Below are 16,795 nucleotides of genomic sequence, written 5' to 3'. Positions count from 1 at the left end.
TTGACCATAAAGGACACTCCATTCCCCATCCCCATGTTTTGTACTGTCTCCCATGCCTGCAGCATGCTCCTTCATCATGTCCAATGCTTAGAACACTTGTTTCCTTCAAGGTTCAGCTCACACTCCACCTTCTACATGAAACTTCTCCCATTCTCCAGCCTCAATTGCTCGAATGATTGGATTTTATGCTCAGCAGAGCTGAACTTGGAGCCAGAAAGACCCACATCCAAACCCTGCCTCTGATGCATTCTGTCTCCCTTCCTCAGTTTGTATACATTTTCTCTCTATTCTGCATACATCTCCATATGTACATATTGGCTCCTCCCATTAGACTGTAAGCTCCTTGGGCAGAGACTGACTTTAAAAAAAAATGTATCCTCAGCACATAGCACAGGACCTGGAATATAGTAAGTGCTTAATAAATGCTTATTAATTGACTTTAACCTGTCATTTTTTAAAGAATCCAAAATAGCCCATTGCCTAGTTTGAAGTTCATTTTAGTAGTTTATCCAGATTCAATTCCAATCCAATAAAATGAACCAGGATTTATTAAGCCCTTACTATGTAAAAAGAACTGTGTTGGATACTGGGCCAAGAAGGACCAAAATGAAACAGGCCCTGCCCTCAGGAAGCTTGCATTCTACTTCCGTGATAGGAGATGGAATGTAGCAATCACGTCTGAAGTGAAAATCTGAGTGTGTTTAACTGAATGGGAGATTTTCCAATCCAGTCCATTTCTCTCACTGGGCTAATCAATGTAGTCCTGGCCTCTATAGAATCAGTTCTCTGAGCTTAAGAATGATTGTGTCCGCCATTTTGATCCACCTCTGCCCATTAGGCTTAGCAGATTTGGTGAAGAGATCCTAGGGTTTGGAGTCAGAAACAAGGCAATGTGGGAAAAATGTGTTGGCTTAAAAGAATCAATCACTCAGTCAACATTTAAGTGCCTACTATGTGCCGGGCACTGTGCTAAGCACTATAGATACAAATATAGAAAAAAGTCTCAAGTTGCTAATTAATAGAAGATAATATATTAAAACAAGCTGAAAAGTGAAAGGGAGGGGAGAGAAGTCAGTCAGAGAACTCCCAAAGAGGTACATCCAGGTGAGAAATGAGGAGGTGTCTCAGCTGAGGTCTTTTCTTAAATGGAGGTTTGGAGCCTCACCCTCTAGTCAGAGGGTAGTGAAGAGATGGTGTCTCAGGGATGATGATGAAGAAGAAGAAGAAGAAGAAGAAGAAAGAAGAAGAAGAAGAAGAAGAAGAAGAAGAAGAAGAAGAAGAAGAAGAAGAAGAAGAAGAAGAAGAAGAAGAAGAAGAAGAAGAAGAAGAAGGTTATCTCTATAATGAGCTTCTTGCGACTTGGTGGAGATAAATCAGTCTGAGAAGTCCCAAAGTAGTGTAGACAGGTGAAAGATGAGGATGAGACTTGAGACTGACCCCTATGACTTTTTACTAACTATGTGACTTTAAGCAAATCACTTCGCCAATGTGGTTTGTTCAGGTGAAAATAAGAAGCATAGACTCCATGACCTTTCAGCCACACCCCCCCCCCCCCCAGCTCTGGATCTATGAAATCTTCAGCATCTAATCAGTGCCTTTTGCCTTGGTGGTACTCAAAAACTACTTGACTCCATGTTTCATAAGCATAAAGAGGAAGCTAGGTTTAAACTATGATACAATTTTCTTTAAAGAAGAGCCTGCTGCCTTGAAAAGGCAAAACCAGAGAGGTTCGAAAATGTAGTGAGCTTAATAGGGGCAGTCAGAGCTAGGTCACTCTTTACCTGGTGAGGTCCTGTGGGTGGGAAGGATGATAGCTTGCTTTCTTTAGACAACACAAATCCTCCCCAGTGGAAATGATGACAGCTTCTCTCGAGGGGTCAGGGCTTTAACTCCCACTAAGGGTACAGAAAAACAAAACACTTCTGCTGTATTTGATACTACAAACTGATTCTCTTCTCAGCTGTTTGCTGACCTTCCCACGGACTGGAAATGATGGGCACATTTCTGGATGTCATGGAGTCAGGCTAGGCTTTGATCTTGTTATCACCGACAGCCAGAGCCTGGGGGACTTCGCCCTGGACATCTCAAAGCAGGGAAAGGCGAGGAGGGATGGTTGTGTTGATGTAAAGACAAAAACAGGATCCCTGCTCTCTCACATGAGCCCTGGGGTGGGGGGGCGGAGGACTATAATTTTGCCTTTCTTCGTAGCTCAGCATCTATAGCACAGTGCCTGGCACACAGTAAGTACCGAATAAATGCTTGTTGACTGACTGAACAGGCACACACAGGGCCCACAGCTCAGTTAATCAATCCAAAATCATTTATCAAACACTTGGAATGGCTTGGCCCTTACCAATGTGCTTAGTAATGAGGATAGAAAGGAAAACAAAAGCAAAAACAAAACCATTCCTGGACCTCAAGGAGTTTACATTCTAATAGGAGAGGTTATGTATGTATGTGTATGTGTATGTATATGCACATATACACATACACATAATACACACACAAATACATATATAAAGATACTTTCATTTTAAATTTTACTTCATTTTTAATTTATGGAATAAAAGAAGCATTTCCATAACACAGTATAATAAAAAAGATGATTGCGTATGAAACTGCAAGTTATGTACAACTTGCTTTTCCTTTTAAATATATAATCAAATTGCTATGCAAAATTTTGTCCTTTTTTTCCTTTTTCTCCACCTTCCCCCCAGCCTAGAGATGGCCACCATTAGAAACAAATAGGTAAACACATGTAAAATTATTCTATGCATACTTTTATCTATCAGTTCTTTCTCTAGATGCAGATAGCATCTTTCTTCATATGTTCTTTACTGTTAATTTGGGTATTTAATACTTGTATGTGTACACGTATGTGTGTGTGTATATATATATATATATATATATATATATATATAATTTAGACTGAAAAATATAAAAATATATATTAAAAATAAGAATTTGCAAGGTTAATACCGAGTGGATGGACGGTAATCCTAGAGGGAATGGCACCAGCAATAGTGGATACCAAGAAAGGACCCTTGAAGGAGTCAGAGATTTAACTGAGTCCTAAAGGAATCCAGGGATGCTAAAAAAATCGGAGGTTGGAAGGCAGAACATTGTGGGAGTGAGGAACAGCCAGTGCAAAGACCCAGAGATGGGAGATTGAGGATCAGGTTTGAGGAACAGCAGCAAATACGACCACAAGCCTGGCTTGCAGAAAGCAGAGAGGGGAGTAAAGTATCAAAGGGACAGAGAGGTAGGAAAGGGTCAGGCTGTGAATGACTTTAAATGACAAACAGAGGGGGCAATAGGAAGAGGTAGGCATTTATCAATCGGGGATGAAGTGGTCAGATTTGTGTTTCTGGAAAATGCCTTTGGCAGCTGTGTGAATATTAGACTGGAGTGGGGATGCACCACCCAGCAGGCTGCTGCAACAGTCCAGCGAAAGGGTGATAAGGGACAGAAATAGCGGAAAGAAGGGGATGATGAAAGAGATGTTTTGGAGGTAGAAATGGCAAGGTGGGCAACTTATTGGATACGTGGGGGTAAAAGTGAGGTGGTGAGGCTGGGTATCTAGTAGAATGGTGGGTGCCCTTGACAATAACAGGGAAGTTCAAAAGAGGGAGTATTTAGGGAGGAAATAATCATTAAATCTGGCAGTCACCATGTTAGAGAAAGTAGTTTCAGTTGAATAATGAAATGAGAAGCCAAATTGTAGAGGGTCTGGAAGAGAGTGACAAGAGATGAAGTGGAGATAATAATTGTAGATGGCTTTTTCAAGGAATCTGGCAGAACAGAAGAGGAGAGATCCAGGACGATAGCTGTTGCGTATGGTAGGATTGCAGAAGATTTATGCTTGCTTTTTGGTTTTGTTAAGGATTGGGGTGACAGGTGTGTTTTTAGGCAGTAGGGAACAAGCTGAGACATGAGGCGACATCAAAGATTAGGGGAAAAAAGTGGGGATGATAGTGGGAGCCATCTGCTGGACAGCCAGGTAGAAGGTTCTTTTTTAGATAAAGGCATTTCAATTGCAGCAGAAAAATAAATAAACAAAAATTTATAATGAATTCCTATATGATTTATTGAGAAGAAAAAAAAAGAGGCTGGAAGTAAGGGAGACAGTTGGATATGGTGGGAAAAACACTGTCTCGATTCAGAATCCCACCCTTGTTGAGTTTCCTCATCTGTAAAAAGGGAGGGAGGGCAGATGACCTCTGTGGCACTCTTGCTTTAAATCAATGACCCTATGATCTTAGGACACAATCACCTTACATTCATCTTCCCGTGGACAGGTCCCATTTTCTTTCAATACAAGGATGGGTCCATTATTTTGCTAATTGGGTGTTTCCATGATACAGATCCCAACCCATTCATGCCTGCCCATTCTATACAACCCATTAGACCTACTGTGAGCTCCTTGAAGGCAGGGACTGTCTTTTATCTCTTTTTTGATCCTCAGTGCTTGGCACAGTGTCTGGCACACAGTAAGTGCTTAATAATTGTGTAATGATTGACCATGCCTTTCTACAAATCAGCAGTGGGGGGGGGGGGTACATCCAAGATGCCTGGGGTCTTTTTCTAGTTCTACTAATGGACCCCTTACACTTCACTGCCTATGCCTAGCTTTCACTGTCTGAACAGCCTACCTTCATCACTCCCAATCAGACATCATTTTGATAGATATCAAGGTAAATGATTCACATAACTTGCACGGAATGTCCACCAGTAGGAGGATGGAGCTGTTAGTGTCCTCTAAATCTTCTCACCCTGGGTCAAAGCCCCAGTCACCTTGCCTGAATTACTCCTCCGGCTCATCTCCAGCTTCATTAAATCAGAGCTCCTCTAACATCGGGGAATTTTTTTTCTACTTTAATTTGGATATGTTCCTTTTTATGGGATAGAAAGAGGATGACAGCTGAAAACAAAGTTCTCTACTGCTAATTGTATTTATCTCATTTCCTCCTGATTGCTGCCTCCTAGCTATCTTTTTAGACAAACACCCCAAAAACACAGCAGGGCCCAGCCTGAACATTTCCGCTTCTCCCTTTGTACGGACCAGTGGTTAGAAGGGCTGCTGAGAGAGGAGCCACTCAGGTTTCAGGGCCTCCTCTCATGCCTTTGCTCTTTGAGGCCCGCCAGGGACATTATTTAGAAGGAGCCTAAGTAAACTGATTACTGTGCCCAGTGTTCAGAGAGAGGTTGGTTCTGAGTTCAATTACAATTCTGAGCCGTTTAAATGATGGCTGCTGCGCCATGATCTAAAATAAATTGCTTTTCACAAGAAGCCCTGTAAGCTTTTGCACTGCAGCACTGAGAAGGCTGCTGTTTTTATCTCATCTGAAATTCAAACAGGGTACAAAACCTGGGCCTTTGAACCCTGTGCCTTCACCCCAAATGGCATTCTTCTCCACTTCAGGTTTTATGTTCTCCCTTGGCCCAACATTTATGTCCTGAGATGGGATTTATGGGAAGGCAACATGGGGACTCTGGTTTTCTTTGCTATGTTGCTTTTTTATTTTTTTTAAACACTGTTTTTTCAATAAGGCCCTAAGACTTTGCTCCCCTGGGTTACTTGGAAACAACTAAATTACTGGGAGCCGCTTGGCTCTCCCTTGCCCCCACAGCCACGCTTATCTGCAAAGGGCAGGTCCGAATTGTCAGCCCAGGGAAGTCTTCCCTAAATGAATCTCTAGGCCTCCTGTAACCACTTCACTCAAATGACACTCCCCCGCCCCTTCCCTATCTACAAAAGAAAGGTCTGGCATATTCTCCAAAACCGAGTGGGGACTTTATTTTTCACCCAACAGCAGTGCCAGGAAGCCTGGCATCCCAGGGCTTCCTAATGAGTTTTCTCAGAGTGCATCAAAACGCCTCCATCATGTAGGATGGGCATAGAGAGCAGAGAGGTTACCTGCTTCCCTTCTCCAACCAGTTAACAGGAGGAGCTGTATTCTGATCTCAGGCTTTTCCCAAAAGCAATTAGAAAGGCCCCCACTGGGCTTCATTCTTTCCCGAGAAACAAGGGAATGCAATTAAAGTCACTGCTTTTCTGCCAGGTAACCTGAGGAAAATTTCCACTGTAAAGATTTTTTTTTCCTCCTTAACAAAATAATCCATTAATACTTTCCCTGCATTCTAAGGGTGCTTTGTTGAAATTCTTGGGTGATACTTTTTTGACTGTGCTGTTGGAAAGGCTGTGTGCATAGCAACACTTCTCTAAAAGGAGAAAACAGGCCTTCAAAGGCCCTGGGTAGGGGGAAAAGAATGTCAGATTTAGAGTTATAGGACCTGAGTTCAAATCTCAACTCTGCTGCTTACTACCTGCATAACTTTGGGCTAGGCATTCACTCTCTTGAGGTTGGGATTTTCTCATTTGATTGGACTAGGTGACCTTCCAAGGTCTCCTTACTGCTTTCCATCCATGACATTACATCCTTCAGAAAAGTAAATACTATTCAGAGAGTTTAAATTTGGGTAACTAACTCAGAGCTGCTTTTGGGGGCAGGGAGAGGAAGCAATACAACTAACTCCATTCCATCAGCCCTTTGGGGGACCAGAAAGGAATCTAGACTTGAGAGAGGAAACCTAAACTGTAGTCCTAGCCCTCCCACAAATGACTTTGATCCAGGTATTTTAACCTCCCCAGGACTCAGTATCTCCATCTGAAAAGTGAGATAGATAATAGCAAAGACTCTTTCCAGTTCTAAAATTCTATGAGAATCTTCAGTTTGGCTCCATTCCACCTTTCCAGATTTACTGTACATTATTTTCCTTCAAGATATCTAAATGTTAGCCAAACTGGAATGCTAGTTGCATACAACATTTCCCATTCCCCATCTTCCATGGGTTTGTACAGCCCACCATGCATTTCCTCCTCACTTGTAATTCCTAGAATCTCTGTTGAGTACCAACCATCTCCTAATCCCCCTACTCCCACCCAGGCTTCGACTCTTCCCTCCACAAATAGCTTTGTCTGTATGTAGTATTTAATTTCATATCCATTGTTTATATCCAGTGGAATGTAAGTTCCTTGAAGACAGGGATTGCTTCATTTGGGGCTTCATATCAATGTCTCTGGTATGGAATATTTGCACAATGCTTGCTTACTGAATTGAAGTGAATTAGATAACCAATGCTCTAAAATGGTGTAGAAGGATTGGATACTGCGTTGGAGGTTGGACAGGATGACCCAATTCCTTAAAGAGAATTGCATACCTTCCCCAATAGAACAGAAGCACCTTGGGAACAGGGAAGCATCTCCAGTGTCTGGAACACGCTAAGCCCTTAATACATGGTTGCTAAACGAATCAGTCTCCAAGTGCCGATATTCCACTGAGCTCTGAGAGGGCCATCAGCAGTCCATGATTCTTGTGGAGGAGCTACCATCATGTCACAGGATCACAGACCCAGAGATGGCGGGGACTTCAAAGACCATCTAGTCTCCCCTACACTGCATTAGAGCTAAGGAAATGGAGGCCCAGGGAAGTCACATGACTTGCTCATATTTCCTTACTCATTTAATTAAGGAATTGGAATATTGGAACTGATTTTAAAGGTCAACATGGTTGATCGACACCAGGGTGGATAGATCAGTCATCCTTAGATGATGGTGAATTGGGCAGTGGCTTTGGTTCCAAATTATGATAGCCCATTGGGAACAAGGCAGTTACTAGGAAATATAAATGTTTTGTTTTTCCTTCCTTCCTAGGGGGAGGTTGTGCCTACTATGTGCCAGGCATCGCGCAAAGTGTTCTGCATGTTCAATCATTTGAAGCTCACAACAGTCTTACAAGGTTGGTGCTATTATCCCCATTTTATAGTTGAGATAACTGAGGTAGCTCTTCCCCATTTTAGGGAAGGTTTTTGAAATCTGGTGTTCCTGCCTCCAGACCCAGTGCACTACCCACTGAGCCACCTTACTGCCTAGGAACAGGAGCAGCTGGTAGGGGAGGAACAGGGACTCTTTCTAGAGGGTTTTTTTTTTTTAAGTCTGAGTCCCTTACAGATCTAAGATCTAAGTAGATGATAAAATCCTTAAGGGAAGAGATATTTGTTTCATTTCCATCTTTATATTCCTAGCACAGTGTCTACCACACAGTAGGCACTTAATAAATATTTATTATATTGACTCTCCCCTGCCATCCCTAAGGGTAGTAGGACTCCAATTCCAATTCCTTGTATTACTCTTTGGTGACTTCCTCCCACCTCCATTAAGGCTACTGCTTTTGCTCTTCATTTTAATCTGATTTCACCTGACTCAAAATGAGCACCCCAGGGTACAGAACAAAATCTTGCTGGGGTGAGTGGATGAGAGTTGGTCAGTGATCTGCTCCATGCACACCCTGAAGGTAGCCTTGGGATAGGGTGTCCATAAAAAGAAAAAAAAAAACAGAGGTAAAGCCCTTTCCTGCAAATAAGCAGGGACATGGACATAGTGTGGCACAGAAGCAAAGATTTCAAGGTAGAAGGAACCTCAAGTTCATCTAGGCTTTTCCAGGTGAGGGCACTGAGGCTCAGAGACCAGGTCCTTGATTCCAGAGCCAAGGCTTTTCCCATCATACCGCCTCATCCTACCCAGAGTCAAACACATAATAAATATGCAGATCTGGAATTTGGAGTCTTTAGACCCCATATTTATTCTACTGTATTACATTTCCTTTTTAAACAGAGGATGAGTATGGAAAGCTGGGCAAAGGCATCCATATGCTTCACCAGACTTCCAAAGGGGTCTATAGCACATGAAAATGTTAAGAACCCCTTCTTAGGTATTTTAACATTCTGTGGGTACCTTCCCAGTATGTGGATGCACACTGACCATCAATTACTTTCTGCTTCCCTTCATGATAGTCTACCATATCATGGTGGTCATTGTTGGCAACAAGATTTTGAAGGCTAGGGCCCTAGAAAGAATAGGGAAAGCTGGAGACAACCCCCCACACCCCCAAACTACCAACTAAAGGTGCTATGAACCAAGGTTCTGATGTGGAGCAGACTGGGGCCAGTTTGAATTAATTCTCTCCAGGTGGATTGACCTGGGACGCAGATAGGGACTCTGGTAGAGAGCTCCTGAGAGCCCGGAGAGCTTCCCTGAAGACTGCTCTTGTGGATGGCTTTTACATGGACATTACTGAATGTGTTTTTATTAAAGAAATTACATATCTGAAGCCTCAGCCTTTGAGGATCCATTATAACCATGATGGGCACTAGAGCCTGTTTATACTCACCATGTGTTAACCTTTGGGAGATGCTCAATTTTGATTCTTTAGGGAACTGTACTTTTCTAGGATTGGCAGTTTCCCAGGGAAGGTGAGATGTTGAGGAGGAGAAGGCATATTTTGCTGTCTGGAAAATGACCATGCCTTTGTCCAGTAGCAGGTAATATCATTCATACAACTAAGCCTCAAACTATAACATGGAGCAAGATTCTTTTGAGAAACGCAAAGATTCAGAGTCTATTTAGAAATGCCTCCAATCAGCACATAGAGAAACACATAAAATCAGAAATCAGGCAGGGGAATGTCCCAGAGTACTTTGCAGGGAAGCCAAGATGACACATAGAAGAAAGACTGTCCCAAGATGCAGGGCTGCAGTAAGAGCAGAAGAGACCAAGCAGGATGTAAAGGAGGTGGCTGTCTCCCAATTGAGATTCAGAGGAAAGAGGGAGAATGAGGTTCTCAGTGAGCAGCCTTCAACAGACAGAAATGGGCTCAGCAGTTATGCCATTTCCCCTTATTCATAGCAGTCATTTTTCATTTGGGGAGTGCTGGCTTCTGTTCAATTCTATGTTTTTGATAAATGAAAAAAATCAGAGATTTCCTATAAGCACAACTGATAAGGGCATGGATAGCCTTTTTTTTTTCCTGAGTTTAGAAGAGAATGTGGGAACTTTTCTCAAATGCAATTCAGAGTTCTGAGCAGTGTGTGTGTGTGCCTGTGTGTATGTGTATGTGTGTATATATGTGTGTATGTGTGTATATGTATATATATATGTGTGTGTGTATGTATGTGTATGTGTGTATATGTGTGTGTGTGCGCGCGCGTGCGCGCGCTCGCACGTGCACTTGGGCTGACAGTCTGGTAAAGTCTCTTCTCAGAATACTGTTTTTAAATGAATAAAATAAAATACAGAGAATTACAAAGGAGACTAACTATATTGAAGCAAAGTTATCAAAATATTTAAAAACCAAAACAGTTCTCAGTACTGCCTGGCCCTGGACCAAGCCCTGATCCACTCTGACTGGGGGACTCTGCTTCAGCTTAATTTCATTGTTCCTGCTCCATTGCTTTAGAATGGGAACACCCAAGGGCTATCTCATACTTTAAAAAGAATTAATTTCTATGGGGTATCTTTTGCTTGTTCATTTCCGAAAATAACCCTCCCCTCTCTGCTACCCAGCAAGATACTCATCATGACAAAGATGTTTAAAAGAAAGAATAAAGCTCACTTTAGCAAACATAACCAACATGTCCAAAGAGTCTGACGGTATTGTACACTGTGTTCCACACTCATGGTCTCACATCTCTTCAAAGAAGGAAAGGAAGGACATTTTCTGCTCTCGTCCTAAAGGTCAAGTTTGGTCATTATAATTACACTTGGCTCAGTTTAGAGAACTTGTTTTTAAAAGCCTCCTGCCCACACACCATGTGGGATTTTCCCCATTACTAGATCCATTCTATAGATGGCTCCCATTCTAACAGTATCACCCAGGGAAATTTCAGGAAGTTTGGAAAGCACAAAATTAGCTATAAAGGGTTGTTTTAGATGTAAGGATGGACAAGGATGAAATGGCCATTTTGGTGTCAGGACATTTGGGTTTGCTCCTCACTCTGCTATACTCCTTTCCACCCCACCCTGACACTCTCCAAATTACTTCTCACCTTCCTCCTTTCCTGTTAAAAATCCTTATCTGTTTAGTTCCACATAACCAATGCTGATGCATGTCAATCATATTCAACAAGTATGTGATTTTTCAAATCACTGAAGCAGAGAATCCCAGAACCTCTAAGTGGAAAGAGATCTCACCTAGTATGGCCACCTAGTCTAACCCATACCGGACCAAGAATTTCCTCTACAACATGAGATGGATTCGACTAGATGACCTCCAAAGTCCTTTCCAGTTCCAAAAGCATATTATACTAGCCAAGTTCCTACAACAGAAAGACATTTCTACTAGAAAAGTTTCCTACATGAAAAAGGATGCATTTGTGCTATTTTCCCAGTAACAAGGCTTGTAGGAAAGTGCAAACTTCCAGAGGTCAGGCTGCCCTCCCAAGTAACCCCCTTGTCACCTCTTCTACCCTTGATATTGGCTAGCCCAGACCAGGTGGCCAGTCCTATTCTGCCTAAAGGTCACATCCTGGGCTCAACTTCCCCAGGTGTGCAAACCACTAACAGGAAGACCATATTTGAAGGCTGCTATTATAAGTCCTTGAATGTTCTCTTCAGACTAACCAGTACCTTCCACCATTCATAGTGTGACATGAACTGAAGGCCTTTCACCATTCTTAAAGGGGAGGGGGCAAAAAAGTGTACTCAATTTCTTTGCCTACTCATCAATAGCTCTGATGCTACATCTAGAGAGGAAGAAGGTTATGGTGATGTTAGGAGAGTATTATCTACTGGCCTCTAATGGGCTTGTTCCCCTGAATAAGGATAATTAAGAAGTGGCTCTCCTTTCCACTTATGTCACTGCTTGCCTTTGTTTACAAAGGACCATGTGGAGATCTTCCTATCACCCAGAATAATCAGAGTTTACAGTGCCCAGGGTCATGCAGTAATCACAGCAACTCCCCAAGGCATCAGGATGGGTGTATGCTTTCTTGAGGTAGCTTCTAGAGGCTTGAAAAAAGGCAAAAAGCCCAGTTAATTGAACTTTCCTGAAAGAAGACTCAGATAAATCAAGATTAGGGCATTTTGTGTGTTTGTGGGGACTACGAACAGATCAGTCTGTTTCTTTTGCCACTTTCTATTTATTGATTTGGATCTTAAAAGCAAAGTACAGTGGTTGGCTAGAAGCACTGAAAACGGATCAACCATGTGAGGAGGCTGCAAACCAAACAGAACATCCTTCAGCGCGTCTTAGCAAAGATCTCTACATATTAAACAAGGTGAAAAGGGGAGAGAAATGCAAGTGAATAGCTATGAATAATGGGTGGAAGTGGGTAGTTTGGCTTCTTGGACAAACAAAGCCCTCTTAACATTAATTGATTCCATGATGATATTACTAAGAGTAATAGAGAAAGGAGCTATACCAGTGAAAGGAGTTTCCACACCAGAAGTTCCTCAAATTAGTTACCATTGTTATTAATATTACCATAACAGTAAATAAATGATAACGATCAAAATAACGGCTAACATATATCACTGTTCAGACTAAAAACAGTGGCACATTGAGTTCTGTTTTCATTTTTTGGGCGGGGGGGGGCATGGGAATGTTAACAGTAGTAGCATACCCTCTGGGGATATCTTGACAACTCAAACTCATAGGTTACATATTGAGCACCAGGGGGTAATTTTCCTTGGTTAAAAGTATCCTGTGAGTCTGTACACTTAAATCTACAGTTCACAATGTATATAATAGTTTCACTGTGTATATAGTAGTTAGCCAGTAGACATAGCTCTAGGCATTTGCTAGGCTGGCATAAGTAAGAACAGTATATGCCCAACATTTCCCCCGTAAACACATGGCACATTCTCTTACGGGATCACTGAGAAGAGAGGCCATCTACAGAGAATATACCAGTATGGAAAACCCAACTCAAAGAGAACACAGCTCCAGAACGGCAGAGATCCTATATCTTCCTCTTCTTGTGGGATCCTCCTCCTTGGGTACAACATCTCTAACATGCAGGGGTCCTGGCTATGTTTCCTAGGCCTGGATCTACCCCACTCCCAGCTGCCAGTTCAATCCATAGTTGGTCCTCTTCTCTGCTACCAGGGTCACACTCCAGAGACTGACCTATAGGAGGGGAGGGACAAAACCCCACCTCCTCCCTCAGCTGTTCTGTGCTAGAGGCTCAAGGAGAAGGCAAAGAAGGAAGTGCCCTCATGATCTCAGGTTCCCTGTCCTCAGCTGGCTTCCTTCTCTGTTGCCAGGGGTCAGGTCCCACAGATGTCTCCTGCCTCTACTGTGTGCATCATTGTCAAACTGACTTTTGAAAGGTAACAAGAGGCATGATCAATCTTATGCCAGCCAATGGCAAAGTTCCCTCCATTTCTATCAAGGAAAACATTTATTTCATTTGGGACTAACACAGTGAAAACCCTTCTCCACCCTTCATTTAAGGAATCAGCACCTTGTTGTGTCTCTTATCTTTCCCCTTTCTGCGATTATGTTAACTCAGCTGAGGAAGGGCAACTCATCTGAGAAGTCCTGATCAACTCTGCCTGATACACGTTCCCCCACCTACACAGGACTCAGTAGCAAAGAAGGAATGCAAACAGAAGTACAAATATTGCCTTTTTGAGGCTCGACAAATGTCAGATTTGCCTGCCAAGATGTCCAAAGAAAAATGACAACTGCTTTGATTCTCAGGGAAATTAACTGTTGATTTAAGAATCAATAAATCACCAGGGATAAGGATTGACAATTTGAAGAATGGAGGCCTACACATACATTGATAATGTAATGGATCTGTAATCTCATCAGTACAGTATACTCCTCCATGGTACCGAATGTTAACCTACTATGCCTTTTCATCCCTGGCAATTCCTGCTAATCCCATCATACAAACCCTACCCAGTGGTGCCATCCTCAATGAGCTGAAGACCTTACTCTAAGGAGATCGATGACCAAACGTGCTACCCAACAGTGATCCCTCACTTGGGATAAATGACCAGCCTGCCTCATTTTCTAACCGCATCTCTCTCTAGTGATCTCCTTTCCAGCCAAGGGTGTGCTAGATCCAGTGAGAAATAATTCATAAATTTTCAGTGTGAGCATTTATACCTCCAAAATTGGCAAATGATACAAATTAGGGCTTGATTTATTGTTTTGTTGATTGTCTGGACTTAAGGAAATGATGAAGAAAAAAATTTGTAATGCAGATTAAACTTCAAATTCTGTCTAATGTATGTGGTTTTCTTTCTTGAGAGTCAGTTGTTAAACATGTATCAGCACACCCCTGTTTACACCACTTCTTTGGCATAATTCTTGGTCGGTAAAATGTTGTAACCTACTCATACTCAGCATGTAATCTCTCTATGGCCCCTTGGGTGACCCACAACTTTAATTCTTCAGGGGTCACAGTATTTCATGATGCAGTTTAAAAGAAAAATTGCCATACTGATCATAAAAAGACAGACCTTTGTTTCATTAAAATCACCGTGGTTTTGAACCACACGCTTAATTGGGTCTATGACCTAAGAAGAGATGCCCTAACATTCATACTGAGGATAATTAGTAGGCACAGCTCATTTTGGGTGATTAGCTCAATAAAAATAAGGTCTCTCACTTTCCAAACCTTGCCACAATATTTTCTTTTCCTTGTTTGAGAAAAGCATCATGCTTCGTACTATTCTAGTACTGGGAGAGACCTTAGGAGCTTACTTCAACACATATCTCCCTCCAAGACCACTTAAAACCATCCCTGAGAGAGGAGACACCTGTCTTTTGCATGTTTGCTTTGCTTTTGAAAAATGATGCTTGGATACCTGGAGACAACTGAATGGACCTGGTGTCCAAGAACTAGTTAATTAAGCACTTTGACAACTATTTCAATATAATTCCTTCCTTTCGCAGTCCCATGTATTTTGTTATGCATTTTCCAACATTATTCTGAGAAGGTGTCCATAAGCTTCACCAGGCTGCCAATGGGGTCCAGGACACACAAAAAAGTTATGAACTTTTGGATGAAAATTCCTCATGTTTCCCTCAAAAGAAACTATTTGAAAAGTCATTTTCATTTCCTGGCTCAACTGTCAGATTTGCGAAGATTCTATTACTTTTGAAATACAGCTGTCAGTCAGCAACTCCACATTATCACAGAAGCCAATCTATTAGGCAAACAAGCAAGAGGGATGATAAAAAACATACGCTGCAGAATCACAAGGCATAATAGAAAATGTATCACTACCCAATACAGCTCTCAATTAGTGAGCATCTGTCCCACTGCTTGATCAGTGCAACCAACAGATTTTCCTCTAAACACTTCTCTAAATGCCATCAAAATATAAAAGTTCAACAAATCTGCAGCCCCCTCTTCCGACCTCCTTTGTACTGAGGAACAGGCCTATGAGCATCCCAACAGAGGAGATGAGGAGGGAAAAACGGTTGATTGACACAGAGAGATTTCTTTCTGCAAGGAACACCACAATGCTGCCAGTTTTAAACAACCTGTCTAGCTTCTCCTTAAGAGCATGCCAAATATCTGCTTCCTCCCCAAGAATCCCCCCAGCACAAATGTACCAGCTGCCCATAATTAAGGCTGACAAACCTTCCTTTTCAGTACAGTCTTTACCATTTTTTGTTTTTTTCCTTCCCTCAAATCTCACCTTGTCCCTTTTATAGCCGTGACATGATAGATTTCATCTTCTCTTTCCTCCAGCACTGTTATGCCAAGCTTCCAATCATGCACAGACCTATTTGCCTTCCTAACAAAGGCCTGATTTATATATCTTATCTAAAGCCCCATGAGCTATGTGGGACTACCTGTACCTTTAAGTCTTCAAGGTCTTGTTTCATAAAGAGAAATCTATCTCTTTTTTTAATATAGGAAAGCAAAAGGATAAGTCTTTCTTTCCATTTTCAAAGACCAACCTGAAATCCTCATTAAGGGTTGCACATTCTGGGATGCAGCTAAGATGCTCCGGATGGGCAGCCCTGGATCAGAAAAAGCCTTCATGAGCGAGCCCCTTGTCCACTCTGCGAGTATAGTTTGGGCTTTTTGTTTGTTTTAAGCTTCTGGTTGTGAGTTCAAACTCCAGAAAGTTATTCCTCACCCCACACCTCCTTTCAACCCCACACAAAAAGGTTGCTCTGTGTGTATATTACATTGAGAGTCTAGATTTTAAAGAATGAAAGTTGGTAACCTGATTTAATTTAGAACAAAGCAATTTCTCCTTAGAAATGGGAGCAAGGACATATCAAGGCACACTAAGGGACTTTGCTTCAGTGGAAAGAACATGGACTCTGGAGTGAGAGGGCCAAGGTTTAAATGCCATTTCTGATGTGTCCTGCCGAAGACATCTCTCCCAAGATTCTGTAGTTCAGTTTCCTCACTTGAGGTTGTCAGAGTTAGGATCCTATAATATTTTTTAATAGTTAGATGATCCTCCCAAAGGAAAAAAGACTTTATAACATAGCAACATAGGCCTTGAAGTAGAAGGGGTAAGAGATAGATAGATAGATAGAGATAGAGATAGATGATGGATGGATGGATGGATGCATGGATGGACAGATGGATGGATATATGGATGGAGAGACAGATAGATAGATAGATGATGGATGGATGGATAGATAGATGGACAGATAGACAGATGGATTGATGGATGGATGGATAGATAGATGGATGGATAGATGATAGATGAATAGAGATAGGTGAATAGATATAGATGAATAGAAAGAGATAAACAAATGTGGAGATATAAAGAGATAAAAGTGAAAAGGTAGATAAATGGATGGATAGATAGAGATGGCAAGATAGAGAGATGGAGAAAAACAGAGATAGAGATTGAGAGATGACATAGAGAGAGATGGTGAGAGATATGATAGAGACAGAGAGATGGAGAGAGAGAGAAGTAGAGATAGATAGGTAGATAGAGTTGGATAGAGATAGATGGTAAGATAGG

The sequence above is a fragment of the Trichosurus vulpecula genome, chromosome 9 (assembly GCF_011100635.1).
Source record: "Trichosurus vulpecula isolate mTriVul1 chromosome 9, mTriVul1.pri, whole genome shotgun sequence".
Taxonomy (NCBI): Eukaryota; Metazoa; Chordata; class Mammalia; order Diprotodontia; family Phalangeridae; genus Trichosurus; species Trichosurus vulpecula.
Note: the sequence above shows the minus strand (reverse complement) of the source record.